Consider the following 17,275-nt stretch of genomic DNA (forward strand, 5'->3'; position numbering starts at 1 on the left):
GTAAGACAGCTCCGATGGCTCTCTCAGAAGCATCAGTTACTACTATAAATTGTTTGGTGGTATCTGGATGTCTTAAGATGGGGGCTTGGGTGAAGGCTCTCTTTAAGCTTTGAAAGGCTGCTTCAGCAGCCTCAGTCCAGACAAACCCCTTCTTTAAATTGTCCTTCTTTAAGGTGTGAGTTATGTGGCTAGTCTGACTGGCAAAGTCTAGAATGAATTGTCGATAGAAGTTTGCTAAGCCTAGGAAACATTGTGTTTCTTTTATGGTAGAAGGAGAAGGCCACTCTAGGATAGCTTGTACCTTTTCTTGATCCATAGCTATGCCGGTGGGACTTAAATGATAGCCCAGATATTTGACTTCCGTCATGTCGAACTCACATTTCTCTGGTTTGCAAAATAGTTGATGATCACGAAGTCTTTGAAGAACTTGTTTCACATGGGAAGTATGGAGTTCAGGATTTCTAGAATAAATAAGAATATCATCTAGGTAGATCACGACTGTCTGATTCAGTAGGTCTGAAAACACTGAGTCCATAAATCTCTGGAAGATTGCGGGGGCGTTAGTAAGACCAAACGGCATAACCCTATATTCAAAATGGCCAAATGGGGTCCTGAATGCTGTCTTCCATTCGTCGCCTTCTCTTATGCGTAAAAGGTGGTAGGCTCCTCGTAAATCCAATTTAGTAAAACGTTGGGCCCCTCTGATTGCTTCCAGTATGTCCCTGATGAGAGGCAAAGGATAACGATCTTTAATGGTAATTTTATTCAGACCTCGAAAATCCAGGCACGGACGAAGATCCTTAGTCTTCTTGGGCACAAAAAAGAGAGGGGCCCCAGCCGGAGACGACGATAGAACAATAAGACCACTCTGTATATTTTCGTCCAGATACTCCTTTAGAACTTCCTTTTCGGGTTCCGTGAGGGAGTACATCCTCCCAAAAGGAACAATTGTGCCGGGTTCCAATGGAATTGCACAATCATATTCTCGATGTGGAGGTAGCACAGGTTTTGACGGTTTTTGGAAAACATCCTGAAACTCCAAATAGTGGTCTGGGACCCCTTGGACCGTATTAATGGACATACCAGTGGCACCTTCAGTAGCTAAGGATCTTTTCGGAGACCAATACTTGTCGGAAGTAAAACAGTTCTTATGACAAAATTGCGAAGACAAAGAGACTGTCCGGGTAACCCAATTTATATACGGGTTATGTCTGATGAACCACGGAATTCCAAGAATGATGGTATGGTTAGGGGACGTAATAAGATCGAAGGAGATGTGTTCTTGATGGTTTCCCACCTGTAGGCTTAACATCAGGGTAGTGGTGTCTACAGGACCAGAGGATATCAAAGATCCATCCACAGTGTGTACCTGTTCGGGTACTTCTTTTGCTTGAGTAGGAACTAGGTTAGCAGCAGCCCACGTCTTGTCCATGTATATACCACTAGCACCACAATCTAGTAATGCCATAGTCTTTTCTTGACGACCGTCAGGAAGTTGTAACAGGACAGGAAAGATGAACAAGGCAGTGGTATTGTCATTAAAGGAGCTGATGGAAGGTATAGCTGTAGATCCCGTCCCCTCCCTTCTTACAGAGGACGGGAGGTGGCGTTTCCCGAAGGCCTGGACGGACGTACTGGACAGGTACGGAGCATGTGACCAGCAGAACCACAATACAGGCACAACCCTCTCTTGCGTCTGTCTTCTCGTTCACTAGCAGAGAGCGGACCTCGGGTAGTATCCACCTGCATGGGTTCCCCTTCGATGTCTCTAGCAGGAGTGCGAGGTTCCTCGGAACGCTGCAGGTATGCACGTGAGCTACTTGGCTGGGCAAACCCTCTACTCCTTTTCTTTTCCGATCTCCGTTCCTGAAGACGATATTCGATGGACAGTGCTTGATCCATCAGGCCACGAAGATCTTCCGCTCTGGTAGAATGCACTAGTTCATCCTTTATTTCTTCTTTGAGTCCTCTACGAAATAATGTTACCAGAGTACGTTCCACCCAAGTGGTCTCTGCCGCCAGCTGACGAAAACGGGTTATATATTGCAGGACGTCTTGGGAGCCTTGTTGGATGTCGCACAAGGCTTCTTCAGCGGAGGCTTCCAATCCAGGACGGCTAAACATCTGTTTGAAGCGACTCACAAAGGCGGAATAGTCTGACAATACAGGGTCGTTGGAGGACACCATCGGGGTTGCCCAGGCCAAGGCTGGACCGGATAAGGCACTGATAAGATAACCCACCTTGGTCCTGTCGTGGGAGAATTGAGTAGGTCGGAAGGCGAAATACACCGTTAAAGCATCCAAGAACTCGCGAAGCTTGGTTGGTTCACCAGAGAAACAAGGGGTAGAAGCGGAGATTGTCGGAACATCACTGGTGCGATGGGCCAAAGCCTGTCGTAACGCAGCATTTTCATTACGTAGTTGTTGCAATTCCTGGGCTTGTTGCTGAATCGTGGTCAACAGAGATTGCTCCGGATCTGCAGCAGCCGCCACTGTATTATCCATGGTGTTTGAGGACGTCGGAATGGTTTGGCGCTGCAATCTGTCACGACTCACGTGCTGCTTGCGACTGGAATTTGCAGATCTGGTGGCGTGAATCTTCAATGTTCGGCTTTGGCCCAAAAAGGGGCGACTCTTTCTGGTAGCCACGGTGCTGTAGGCAATGGAGACACCAAGAACAGACCGTGCCCTTCAGAAAGTAGCGCCAGAGGGAAAAAACCCCTTAAAAAGGGGAAAAAACCTCCATACAGGAAGACTCCTGGAGAAAAACAAGAACAAACAAACAGGAATCCTAAAGGAGCAAAAATCAGAAAACACAGAATGCTGAATCCAAAACCAAAAGGCAAGGAAATCAGGAGCGAAGACACTAACTGAGCAGAAAGTGTTGCAGCGCAAAGAAAGAGGAAAAACACAGCCCTTATATACCAAAAAACAGGAAGTGACCCACAGGAAGTAAAAGGACACCATCTTAGATAGGGAAACAATACATAGAACAGAATAGTAGAGGAACCATAGAGAATAGGGAACAAGGAATGCTGGGAAAGCACAGGAATCTGGGAAGGAGGAAAAAACATAAAGAAAGGCACACAACAGACTGCAAAAAAGAAGAAAGGACAAAGAAACGAAGAAAAACAGGTAAGAGGGTTCAGAGACCCCTGGGACAGTGAAAGGCAGAAGGAAGAACGAGGCCCCAAGCAAATCTGGGGCCTCGAAACGCGCAGGAGAGGCTGGGGGCGCGCCGCGTCTTAATAACGCGGTGCGTGGCCCGAGCCGAACGCCCGGCAGAAGTCGAGCTCTCGGCTCGCGCCGCGCGGTGCGGCGCGACACCTCTCCAAGGTTATTCGGCTCTCACACTGAGTTTGTTTTTAAGGATGACTCTGGGCTACAGTGAGTTAGATTTGAATCTGCATGACTTCAGACGGGAACTAGATGTCAGTTGCCCTTCTCCCGTTTGGGTAGAGAATCTCTTTCTCGCAGTTGACCGGAGTCATCAACTTGCAGACCCCAGAAAGATGAAGCTGAGTATAGGCCCTACCGCCTTGCCCATACGGTGATGAATTTTGACTTTTATGCTTTGCTTTGAAGTTATGCTATAACTGTCTTCACCTATATTTGCTGTGTACATTGCAACTGAGAAGTACTTTGATATATTTTGCTTTCATTGCTGCAACTACTTTTGAACATGTGCTTCCAATCTACTAATTTCGTCTCTCAGGAACTTGTGGGTGGGGAATTAACAACAATAAATGTCTTCTTTAAACTCAGAAGTGCATTCCAGAGAGGTTCTGTAAGCTTGGTTATGAGATAAGAGGGAAAGTAGAGCATTATGGCGTAGTCAGCAGTTTTGGGAGTCAAATTGGAAATTGGAAGTGCACTATTTAAAAGTGTAATTGTTTTTTGTTGTTTAGAGAATTACAGAAGCACAGCAGACCATGTTTGAAAATGCATGTGAAGTTAAACTGCCTGATGGTGCTGTGAGAAACATGTTTTCTTGCTGTGATAAAGCATATTTAGAAAATGTGCCTTTTGAAAGCAACAATGTTCCTTTTGTTCTTGACAGAAGGGTTTGGATACTTTTATCTGCTTACAGAAAAATGCAGGAGAGATGTGGGCAGTTAGAACATGAAAATAAGAATTTACGTGAGCAAATTAGCCAGAACACATTAACGCAAGATAAGGCAGAAAACTATAAAACTGCTGTTTTAGAAGAATCTGGCTTTTCCCATTCCAGTAATGAGAGGGTTAAGACAGCTGTGAGCCAGTCTGAGCCTCCGTGTGTACCGGGCATGAAACAAAACACCCCTCAGTTTTTGGCAGTTGAAGTGCTTTCCTTAACTGATAACACTGTGAACAGAACTCAGAATGGTATTTACAGACCGCTTCTGCAAAGAAAAATTAATTACATGGCAGAGGTACCATTGCAAAATGTGCAGTTACTGGCACAAGTAAAACGAAAGATTTTATAGTTTCTTACTGTTTGCACTAAGCAAGAGACACCGAGTTTCATTAGTTTGTTTGATTTTTGGAAACAGTATAGCCCTCATCTGAGTGAAATCCTAACACTTTAGTATTGTTAACGCGTCCCTCTATGATAGTTTATTACACATCAGGACTCGTTTTTAGGCCAATGAATCTTTTGACCCAGTTGAGAGACACCTTAGGACGAGATAGCTAATCAATATATCAATCAATACGTCAATAATGTCATCAATATTTATCACGACAATACACTTCACTTTAGTCAAAGTCATTAATCAATTCAAGATTCTACCATGATCTTGCAGCCATAAATAACCACACCAGTTTAGTAGGATTTTATAAGTTTTATTCCCTATGCATTACAATCTAAAAGCAGATGCGTTAATCTCAACACCAAGAAACATGATAGCATAGTCACGATATGGCAACTTTGATAAGATTTCATTAATGCGAGAATCACAAACATTAGAACATAACACGGCGTGAACATAGATCAAATTTAGCAGAGTGTCAATAACGCGTCAGTCCAACAAAGCATAGTCTCGGTCGTTTGTCTATTTGCATTAGTTTTGGTGAACATCTGTCCTAACCACTGATTGGCATTCGCATGTTGGGCTTCATGCAAAACAATTTAGAACAATAATTTGGAAAACATCTAACTAAGGTCTCTGTCAAAAGTAAGCAGTTGGTACCTAGAAAGTAAAAGCAAACAGACAAATCACAATTGCATTGTCATAATTACTCTCCAAAGCTTAGGTCAGCACACAGGTTCAGTCTTCATCTTCAGGACGTCAGTCAATTCGGCATCAGTCAGAATTCAGCTCCGGGGCAAAAAGGGAATTTCCCTCATAAGGAGGTAAAGTGTAAAATGGACTATTCTAAAGGCGAGGATGGTTTTAAGTAAACCAACAAGTCACCAAACAGAGTGACAGAGTTTCTGGATAAAATCAATAGCATTCCTTAACCCACCTAAATGACTCCCTGTGACAAGGGTTTTTATCCCTTTTTCGTTGTACATTCCCCCAAAATTTTATTGGACATTTGTTATACCTCACTATCTTTAACCTATCAGAGAACACATTAGGTCACCTAACTCTTCACCCCATATTATTTTACAAGTCTTTGATTGGTCTCCATAATTGACGTCTTCAGAGGTGGCACGTCCGGTATGATTTCATCTTTCTGTAATTCTTTGCACATCTTTTGGTCAGTAGCTCCATTGTCTTCACCGGTTTGAATGACCTTGTACATTACATTAATCTACACTGTTTCATTTTATTTTAACATTATTCTGCAAGCAAGGAAAAGCTATGAGAACGGATCTAACATGGTTACATTCGTGTTTTAGTTTGAAGAAAACGAACATACGGGGTCATGTCCTTTTGTGAGTCAGCATACTGCAGAATAGAAAATACATGTAATATGAGAGCCAAGCAGCTAAGCTTCGGCTCATGCTAACGTAAGGCCTATAAGGATTTTTAGCACAGATTCCATAATGCAATCATTAGTACAAACTTATTTGGACATAATATAAACATTTTAGTCATCATTATTAGTCTACGTATACATTGGCGGCCACTCCCCGTGGTCACAATTCAGGTGCATGTTTTAAGCAAAATTATCATTGTAGTTTCTATGCAGCATTATCACACATGAATTCATAAACATTTTATGTTAATATAGATTATATAAGCTACGCTCTCTCAGTATAAAATCACTAGGAAAAAATATAAGCAGCTGCGCGCTTTTAATTTGGCAAATGAAATAATTCAGACTTTAGTTTTCTGCGCAGTGCAAGAGGGAAACACTGATTTACATGTAAATCAGGAACAGGGGAAGACAAGAGTGCCCCTGCAAGACAGGGCTAGATTCACTGCAGCCCTACATGAACAGGTGTCACAAGCCCCTTTTCAGGATGTGGAGAGGGTGCAGGGAGTACCACAGGTAAAAGAGTCACCAGTGAAATTGAGTGCACCCTTTGAATTCGTGTCCCCTGAGGATAAAAAGCATGTTTGTTTGACTAATGATTCATTGACTGAAGAGTTGTTTTCTAGCACAGGAGAAGGAACAGCGTTGTACAATGTGTGTCAGACTTTAAAGCAAGAGCTGCTTGAGATGTGTCATTTTTACACTGATTCTTGGTTCACTGCCAATGGTTTAGCCGTTTGGTTTTCCACATGGCTTGTACATAACTGGTTCAATTCCCTTGCAGATGTTAAAGAGAAAAATTCAGAGTCTGAAGTGTCCACCCAGGATTCTGACTTATTTGGGATGGCTAAGTGGGTGCACCAGAAATGTGGACAGCTGCGAGAAAAAGCCACTTACATGTGGGCAGAGATTAGAGAGATGCACATTCCCCTAGGTTTGATAAAAACTGTGCAGCACGGACAAGAGAAATCTGTCCCACAAGCAGTGGCACAGCAGTTGGGGGGAGGAAAGATACCAGGACAGAGATGGCAAATTGATCAGGTTTTAGGGGGAATGATTGCTGCAGATTACCAAGGAGAAATCAAAATTATGCTGATAACTAGAAAATAATCTGATTCATTCATACAAATTGGAGACAGAATGGCCCAACTTGTCAAAAGTGCAGTGAATGGAGGTTTGGTAACGAAGGAGTCTGCCCCAGCCCTTCAGACAGTGCAAGGAAAGGGAAGCTGTGGTGCAGCAGATAAAAACCTCAGTGCTGAGGTGTGGGTTGAAGCCCCAAGTGACCCTCCAGAACCTGCAGAAATCATAACAAAGCGCCCCAAAAACGTCCTGCTGATTATAAAACAGGGAAAGGAAGAGGAAGGGCACATTTCAGATGACAAATGTTATTTGCAAGAAAAGTCATAATTTTTTCTTTTGCAGATCCTACCACGTTTCGCCACTGACCATGAGTGTGCTGTGTGGTCTCCCTTCGGGTGTGTGCGTGTGGGGTCGGGGGATGGACCGAACCCCCAACCTGAGCCTGATTGAGTAAAGTGCAAGCACCATGGATCCATTTTGCACAACTGGCGCCTTCAGTTCAAGTTCAACTTGTTTGATTACGTTCTTCCACTGGAACTAAGCAACCTTAACAGTTAACTGTCTGTGTTTTTTCGTGTGGAACTCTGACTTTCACTTACCTTCCAGCAAACCTTTCAGGTGGACCGAGCACCTTTACATGAGTAGAACTCATGCTACATCAAATTGCTATTTTAGAGACACTATTATCTCAATCAGAGCATATCAGTTTCAGTCTTTTCTGTGCAGATGTGTCTGATGTGAAAGGTTATGAGATCAATATGTTAATAAACTTCTATTGCTTTACAGTGATTGCTTTTATCATTCAAATCTGATTTGCTGATAATGTTTTTTGTTGTGTTTATGTTTTTGTTTTTTGTTTTAGTTTGAAATAAGAGGTATGTGAAACAAAAATAATTGGTCATAGGGTGGAATGTGATGCTATTAATTGTGTTTGACCAATGACTTTGTGTTTCACCACTGCGCATATTAGTTGCTCAATGTTCACCAGTAGCACATTGAGGGGGTCATTACAACATTGGCGGTAAAAGCCGCTTACTGCCGTGCAGAAGACCGCCAATACACCGCCGCGGAAATCCGCCACAGCTATTATGACACACATCTAGGAATCCGCCGCCCACACAATTCCGCCACACCAAAGGTCAGTGATAAACTGGCGAAAACAAATCCTCCACCGTCACGCCAACAGAAACACGCCCATGCTATTACGACCCATGAATCCACGTGGCGGTCTTTCAACCGCGGTATTCCATTGGCGGTACACACCGCCGCGCTCAAAATACACACATATCTCCAAAACACCGCCACATTGGACAATTCAAAATACACACACCTGATACACATACAAACACCACTCCCACACACCCAACACAATATAAAACACACACCCACAAACACCTACGACCAAAAAATAGAGACGAAGGCGACAGAGAGAGCACAGCAATAGACAACCCCACCACACAGAGGCACACAACACCATCACCCACACAACATCCACGCACAAAAAAACCCACACCACTACACATCACCACACTCATCACCACATACACCACCCCACACATCACCTACACCACCCAATGGCACGCTAAAGACACCCCAGGTTTTCGGAGGAGGAGCTCAGGGTCATGGTGGAGGAAATCGTACGGGTGGAGCCACAGCTATTTGGATCACAGGTGCAGCACACCTCTAGAGCTAGGAAGATGGAGCTATGGCGAAGAATCGTGGACAGGGTCAACGCAGTGGGACAGTCCCCAAGAAATCGGGAGGACATCAGTAAGAGGTGGAACGACCTATGGGGGAAGGTACGTTCCGTGATCTCCAGGCACAACATCGCGGTTCAGCGGACTGGTGGCGGACCCCACCTCCTCCCCCACAACTAACAACATGGGAGGAGCAGGTCTTGACCATTATGCATCCAGAGGGCCTCGGAGGAGTCGGTGGAGGAATGGACACTGGTAAGTCAAATCTCAACTATCATACCCCCCACCCTACCTGCATGCTATCACACACCCCCACCCTCACCCCCTCCCCTATCACCCCAACTCCTCACATGTGTCCCAAAATCACAAACCACCCATCCCAACACCAAGCCCTGCATGCAACAACAAAGCATGGGCACCCATCACTAAAGCATGCCCACTGCACATACCCATACAACCCCCTAACCATCATCACACAAGGTCCCACACAGGAATGCAAGCACTGGGGTACACGCTCACCCACCCATTGCACACCATGACACACACAGATGCAATAATCATGCTTTTATTCCCCTGCAGGACCACTACCTAACGTCACCAGACAGGAGGGTCCAGACATCTCTACCCCACCCACGGAAGAGGCCCACAGTGATGACAGCAGCTCTGTCCAACTGGATCCAGATGACCAGCCCGGACCATCGTGGGCCTCGGGACAGTCGGTTCCCCTCGCACAGGCACAGCCCAACACTGACCTTCCACCCTCTGGAAACACCAGTACAGCACCCACCCAGCAGGCCCATACCTCCATCCCCAGGACACGTCAATCAGCTGTGTGTCCACCACTATAGGGAACCCAGGATAACCCACCACCCCAACAACAACAGGGACCTGCGGCCAGTGGTAATGGGCACACGGTCCAGGGTACGGAGGCCCAGGAACACAGGGGAACTGGGAGGGCTGCTGTGCGACAGGGGGCGGACAGGCCAAGGGAACCCACTCTCCACGAGGCCCTCTCCTCCATCATGGGAGCATACCACCATTCCCAGGAGACGATGGCTACGATCCTGGCCAAGTTTCAGGAGACCCAGCACATGCAGGAGGAACAGTATTTGGGGTTCGGGGAGGAACTCAGAACCATCAGCTCCGCCCTGGGCACCATCGTAGGGGTGATGAAGGACATACAGAACACCATGAGGGACATCGTGGCACTCCAAGGGGCCCCTGACACTAGCATGGACGATGAACTGCCCACCACCTCCGCTGGCGCTAGTGGACAGGACGCCCCACCACAGGACCACCACACCAGCACCCCACCTCCTGCAGATGGAGAACCACCCCGCAAGCGGTCCCTGAGATCCAGGAACAGGAGAGAGCACGATGGCAAGACCCCGCCAAAAAATTAGACCACCCTGATTGTCATCCCACTGTCCCACTTTGTAACCCTGTCCATATTGAAACTGCCCCAGCTCCACTTCCCATGCCCATATGGGTAGTGCACCTGTGAGACTAATAGACTGGACTCTGCCATGGACATTCCTCCACCATCACCCATCACCATTTTACCACCCCCTCCAATAATTAGCACTTCAATAAACACCCTTGAACCACAAAACAATCTGGAGTCAGTCTGTGATTTTGAAAAAGTTTATTAGCTATGACAATGACAAAATCTGTTCTCAATAGTAATGTCAACATACCTATGTCACACATCACAAGACCCTGAAGGATGCAAGCAGATGACACACGTTGGTAACCACACCTGTGAAACCGTAATGGAAATGTACAACTCAGTTACCAAATACTGTATGAAATTGACAGACAGGATATAGGTAGAAGTGTGAAAGAAAATGTATTAGTAAATAAAGTGTTCTCACCTGTGTGTCACTGGAAATATTGCTGTATGACTGAGTCCCTGTTGTCAATGTCTTTTTCCTCTGCTTCCTCCTCATCACTGTTCACAGGCTCCACAGCTGCCACAACACCGTCATCTGGACCATCCTCCTGCAGAAAAGGCACCTGGCGTCGCAAAGCAAGATTGTGAAGCATAGAGCAGGCGATGATGATCTGGCGCACCTTCCTTGGTGAGTAGAATAGGGAACCACCTGTCATATGGAGGCACCTGAACCTGGCCTTCAGGAGGCCAAAGGTGCGTTCGATCACCCTCCTAGTCCGCCCATGGGCCTCATTGTAGCGTTCCTCTGCCCTGGGATTCCTCACTGGGGTCAATAGCCATGACAGGTTGGGGTAACCAGAGTCCCCTAATAGCTACACCCGATGCCTCTGGAGTTGACCCATCACATAAGGGATGCTGCTATTCCGCAGGATGTAGGCGTCATGCACTGAGCCAGGGAACATAGCATTTACCTGCGAGATGTACTGGTCTGCCAAACATACCATCTGTACATTCATCGAATGATAACTCTTCCGGTTCCTGTACACCTGTTCACTCCTGTGGGGGGGGGGACCAGAGCTACATGGGTCCCATCAATGGCACCTATGATGTTAGGGATATGTCCCAGGGCATAGAAGTCACCTTTAACTGTAGCCAAATCCTCCACCTGAGGGAAAACGATGTAGCTCCTCATGTGTTTCAGCAGGGCAGACAACACTCTGGACAACACGTTGGAAAACATAGGCTGGGACATCCCTGATGCCATGGCCACTTTTGTTTGAAATGACCCACTTGCTAGGAAATGGAGCACTGATAGCACCTGCACTTGAGGGGGGATTCCTGTGGGATGGTGGATTAGTGACATAGGGTCTGGCTCCAACTGGGTACACAGTTCCTGGATTGTGGCACGGTCAAGCCTATAGGTGATGATTAAATGTCGCTCCTCCATTGTCAACAGGTCCACCAGCGGTCGGTACACCAGAGGATTCCGCCATCTACTCACATGTCCCAGCTGACGGTGCCTAGGAAGGACAAAAGCGACCACAGAGTTAAGCAACCCAGAGGTATGTACCCACAACTACACAGAACACGAAACATAATCCAAAAGGTTGTGTGTAAGAGTGTTGAGTCAGGCCTAGGTATTTGTGACGCAGTTGAAAATGAAGCCATGTGGGCCCGTGAAATGGCGGCTGCCTGACCTCTAAAGTGGGACAATTGGATGTGAGGTAACTGCACTGGCGTTGTACACCGTTGCGGTAGGCGGTCGAAGACTGCGGCGCAATGCTGCATTGGTTAACATTGGACCCTATGGGTCCCAGGAGCCAATGACGAAGTGCGCCGGCGGTGATGATACGCACCGCCGCGGACATCACCGCCACGGACGTGACCACCATTTTCTATCTGTTCAATCACTCGATACCTGATCTTCGACAGGAGAGGACCTACACTGCAAGTGCTGCTGTGACCTCGGTCTGGAAGAGACAATGGCACGTGCGTCTGGGGAAAGGGCCCCTGCCTTCACTGCACAGGAGTTGGAGAAGCTCGTGGACGGGGTCCTCCCCCAGTACACGCTACTCTACGGTCCTCCAGACCAACAGGTGAGTACATAGGGTGCAAGCTGTATGGGGTATGCCTGGGTGGAGAGGGCTGGATGTAAGAAGGAAGGGGGCAGAGTTCTGCGAGCATGAAGGAGTGTGAATGCATGTGCCACATGGCAAGGGAAGGGATGGGGACCACTCACTTCGACGGTGCAGTTGCTAATGAGTTCTCTTCTCCCCCTGTACATGTCATGTAGGTCAGCGCCCACCAGAAGAAGGATATTTGGCGTGCCATCGACAAGGACTTCCGGACCCTGGGGGTCCACCAGAGACAGAGCACCCACTGCCGTAAAAGATGGGAGGACATTCGCCGCTGGAGCAAGAAGACGGCGGAGGCTCAGCTGGGGATGGCCTCCCAACGTGGGAGGGGTGCCCGTCGCACCATGATCCCCCTGATGTTCCGGATCCTGGCGGTGGCCTACCCTGAGTTGGATGGGCTCATGAGGGCATCACAGCAGACACAAGAGGGTGAGTACACTCTCATTCTGCTGACTTTAAGCGCAGTGGAGGGGTCTGGGTGGGGGAGGAGGGCTGTGGGTTTCACTAGGCCAGGGCGAGTTCCGTAGGCTAGGCCCCTCTGTAATGCAGGCCATGTGCCACTCCACCCTACCTCTGTAGAGTGCCAAGTACAGGTATACATGCCCCTGTGTCATCTATGTGTGCAGATGTCCACCATAGCCATGTAGGCCATATCCCAGGAACTGCATCTATAGAGCCCAATAGCGTGGCGTAGTGCAGGGGGCTGCTGTGTCTGTATTGTCCGCCAACGGTAGCGGTAAGCCATGCACTCAACCTGTCTTTCTTCTGTTTCCCCACCCCTTTTTGTGCTCTCCCTGTTCTTTTGTGCATCAGCATCATCAGGCGGAGGTACAGTGGCACCGGAGCACGAGAGGGCTGCATCCCACATGGCCATGGAGGGCCACACCACGGACTCAGAATACACCAGTGGGACGGAGGGCAAGGGGAGCTTCACGGCGGTCACCGGATCAGCAACTAGCGACACAGACTCGTCCTCCGATGGGAGCTCCCTTGTGGTGGCAGCACCATCTGTACCCCTCACTTCTAAAGGTAGAGCCACCACCCCCCCTACCAGCACCGCCCTCCCAGCAGCCCCTCAGCCTTCACCCCGTGCCCACTCACCCAGGAGGGTGGGCATCACCTTCGCCCCAGGCACCTCAGCCCCTGCCACTGTCACCCCTGCTGCCCTCAGTGAGGAGGCCATTGACCTCCTCAGGTCACTCACTGTTGGGCAGTCTACCATTGTGAATGCCATCCAGGGTGTAGAAAGGGAGTTGCAACACACTCATGCATTCCTGGAGGGCATTCATTCTGGTCAGGCTGCTCATCATCGAACCCTGAAATCTCTGGCCTCAGCACTGATAGCAGCCATTGTCCCTGTGTCTAGCCTCCCCCCTGCAACTTCCTCCACCCAGACCCAATCCCCTGTACCTCAGCCTATCCGAAGCACACCAGCCGGCACACACCTCTACACACAGGGGCAGCTCAGGCAAACATAGGCACCACACATCCCACAGGCACTCACACAAGCATCACCCACATACAGACACACCAACATCCACTGCCTACACTGTGTCCCCCTCCTCGTCATCTCCCTCCTCCGTCCCAGTGTCGCCTACACTCGCACCTGCATGCACTACCACTACAGCCACTAGGACTCGCACCACAACACCCTGCACCACACCCCGCTCATCTGCACTCACCACCCCCACTACCATTTACACGTCCCCTGTGTCCTCTCCCAGTGTGTCTGTGACGCCCCCTCCCAAAGTACACAAACGCGGGCACACACACACCCAACATCCATCTACCTCACGACAGCCTCCAGAACACGCACCTGCACCCAAATCATCAAAAGTTACACCTCCTACAACCACCTCCTCTTCCTCCACTCCCAGACCCCCTCCAGCTACCCGTCCCAGTGTTTGTCAGAAGCTTTTCCTGAGCAACCTTGACCTCTTTCCCACCACCCCCCCTCCAATTCATAGGTCCCGTAGTAGCACCTCAGCCAAAAAATCTCTGGTACCAGTGGTGCCTGTTAGAGGTATGTGGAGTGCACCGGGCACCAGGGCAGCCAGTGTGACACGGAGCCAAAGCACAGCCAGTCCCCCCCCTGTGAAGCACCAGAAGTTGGACAGTGCCCGACGGGAGAAGGTGAAGACTCCTGCCGGCAAAGCCGCTCACAAGGGTCCCGGGGGGAGTGTCGAGTCAGCTGTGACTCCTCCCAAGGTGGGGAAGGGGCAGAAGAAAGTGCCAAAGTCTGGGAAGAGCAGCACGTCGGAGAAGGCCGCCATCATCCTCGCTGCCCAGGAGGCCACCGCCAGCCCCATCGTCACTGGTCAGGAGACCACCGCCAGAGTCAGTGCCCAGGAGGGCAGCACAATCGTCACTGGTCAGGAGACCACCGCCAGAGTCAGTGCCCAGGAGGGCCCCGGCAGCCACAGCCCCGCTGGGCAATGAGGAACCACCATGGCACACACCGCTGTACAGGTCAGAGACAGCAAAGTCAAGCACCACTGAACAGGGCAAAGACCGCCATGGCAAGCACTGCTGAACAGGGCAAAGACCGCTGAACAGGGCAAAGACCGCCATAGCAAGCACCGATGAACAGGGCAAGCACCGCTGAACAGGGCAAAGACCGCCATGGCAAGCACCGCTGAACAGGTCATAGACAGCAAAGTCAAGCACCGCTGAACAGGGCAAGCACTGCTGAACAGGGCAAAGACCGCTGAACAGGGCAAAGACCGCCATGGCAAGCACCGCTGAACAGGGCAAGCACCGCTGAACAGGGAGGGCAAAGACCGCCATGGCAAGCACCGCGGAACAGGGCAAAGACCGCCATGGCAAGCACCGCTGAACAGGGCAAAGACCGCTGAACAGGGCAAAGACCGCAATGGCAAGCACCGCTGAACAGGGCAAGCACCGCTGAACAGGGCAGAGACCGCCATGGCAAGCACCGCTGAACAGGTCATAGACAGCAAAGTCAAGCACCACTGAACAGGGCAAGCACCGCTGAACAGGGCAAAGACCGCCATGGCAAGCACCGCTGAACAGGGCAAAGACCGCTGAACAGGGCAAAGACCGCTGAACAGGGCAAAGACCGCCATGGCAAGCACCGCTGAACAGGGCAAGCACCGCTGAACAGGGCAAAGACCGCCATGGCAAGCACCGCTGAACAGGTCATAGACAGCAAAGTCAAGCACCGCTGAACAGGGCAAGCACCGCTGAACGGGGCAAAGACCGCCATGGCAAGCACCGCTGAACAGGGCAAAGACCGCTATGGCAAGCACCGCTGAACAGGGCAAGCACCGCCAACACAAGCATCGCTAGCCCATGTGCGGCAGGGGCAGTGACGGAACTGGGACCGTCATGGGGAGAGTGATGCACTCTGGGCATCAGTCCCCCTCCAGAACCAGTGGAGACTGTTATCCACTTGAGAGTCTCTGGCTTTGCACTCCCCAGGATGGTACAGTGGGCAAACCACCCACTGCAAAGACTTGTGAGACTGTGGCTTTGCACTCCCCAGGATAAAGCAGTGGGCAAACCACCCACTGCAAAGACTTGTGAGACTGTGGCTTTGCACTCCCCAGGATAAAGCAGTGGGCAAACCACCCACTGCAAAGACTTGTGAGACTGTGGCTTTGCACTCCCCAGAATACATCAATGGGCATGGAGCCCCGTCGTAGATCTGGCGTGGTGCTGTCATCCGGCTGAGGTGCCCCCCCTTCCCTTCCCACTGAGGTGCCTGTTGTATTTCCATCTGATGCCCCTGCAGTGTTCTCTCCGTTTCTGGACAGGTATCTAATGTGGGCCTCGCCCATGCATTTTGGGCCCAGTGGTCCACGGACATTGAATGGTGCATACCTGCACTACTAATCGTGATGTATATTTTTGGAATATGTATATATTTCTGTATATATTAGTTTACTGTATTTTGATACATTACAATGGTTGTACTCATTTCCTTTTGTGTTTGCATTCTTCCGGGGGGTTGGGGGTTGTTACAGTGATGTTTGGAAATGCATTGGTGTGTGTGTTGTAGTGTGCGAGGGTCGGGGTGGGGGTGGGGGTGTTGCGTGTGTGTGTCCTTGACTTTTGCCTCCCCCCTCCCCTATGTCATAGGTGCAGTACTCACCGTTGTCTTCAGCGCCGGCGTTGCTGATGTTCGTAGAAGAGCAGGAACACTATCGCAGGGAGTATTTGGAGTTCCAGTTCCATGGTGCCCTCCTTCCTCGTGGAGTGTGTTAAGGTGAGCGTTTTCCCATTGAAAGGGCTGTTTCCGCCGTGTTTTTATCCACGGTGAATCCGCCCCGGAAATGGTGGCGGATTGGTCTGTTGTAATACTGTTGGCGGTACTTTGTCTTCCGCCTGTCTGTTGGCGGTGACCGCCGCGCTGAGTGTTAAAGTGGCTGTCTATGTTGGCGGTTTCTGCCACGGTCATAATTCCCTTTTTTTTCCGCCGGCCTGTTTGCAGTATTACCGGCGCTTTAACACCGTCCGCCAGGGTTGTAATGACCCCCTAAATTCTTAAATGTATATGTTAACACTGTTCCATGGGTGCCATTTTAGAACATTATTATAACCATACGTTGTGTACCATTTCAAAACAACATCAGTGTTGGAATAGCTTAAATATTTGTAATTGCAACCAGTTCAAATGAAATTATGAATGTTAAAACTTTTGTTTTTCAAATATATCGTATTACCACCCTATAGACTTTGCTCTGCAGAGAAGCATAAAACAGACATAATCAGCAATATAATTAGACTATGTCCAGAAACATAAATTAAACATATCAGAAGTTACCCATCAAACTTAGTATTGGGGTCAACTTAACATTTCATGGGTATCCCAGGAGACCTCGAAAATGAATAGGAATATTAAATTAAGGCAATTTCTCCTTATGTGCCATGGTCCTTTATTTCCCACACTGCTCTTGATAATGTTTCTTGTTCATGGATTGGGGAAAGAGCTCTTCACCTCTCTCACATCAAGAAATTGCCAACGAGTTTCGACCTCAACAGATGGGATAACATTTTATGGGAGGTCATCATCAGGGCTCAAATCATTATTGTTATCT

The sequence above is a fragment of the Pleurodeles waltl genome, chromosome 3_2 (genome assembly GCF_031143425.1).
Source record: "Pleurodeles waltl isolate 20211129_DDA chromosome 3_2, aPleWal1.hap1.20221129, whole genome shotgun sequence".
NCBI lineage: Eukaryota > Metazoa > Chordata > Amphibia > Caudata > Salamandridae > Pleurodeles > Pleurodeles waltl.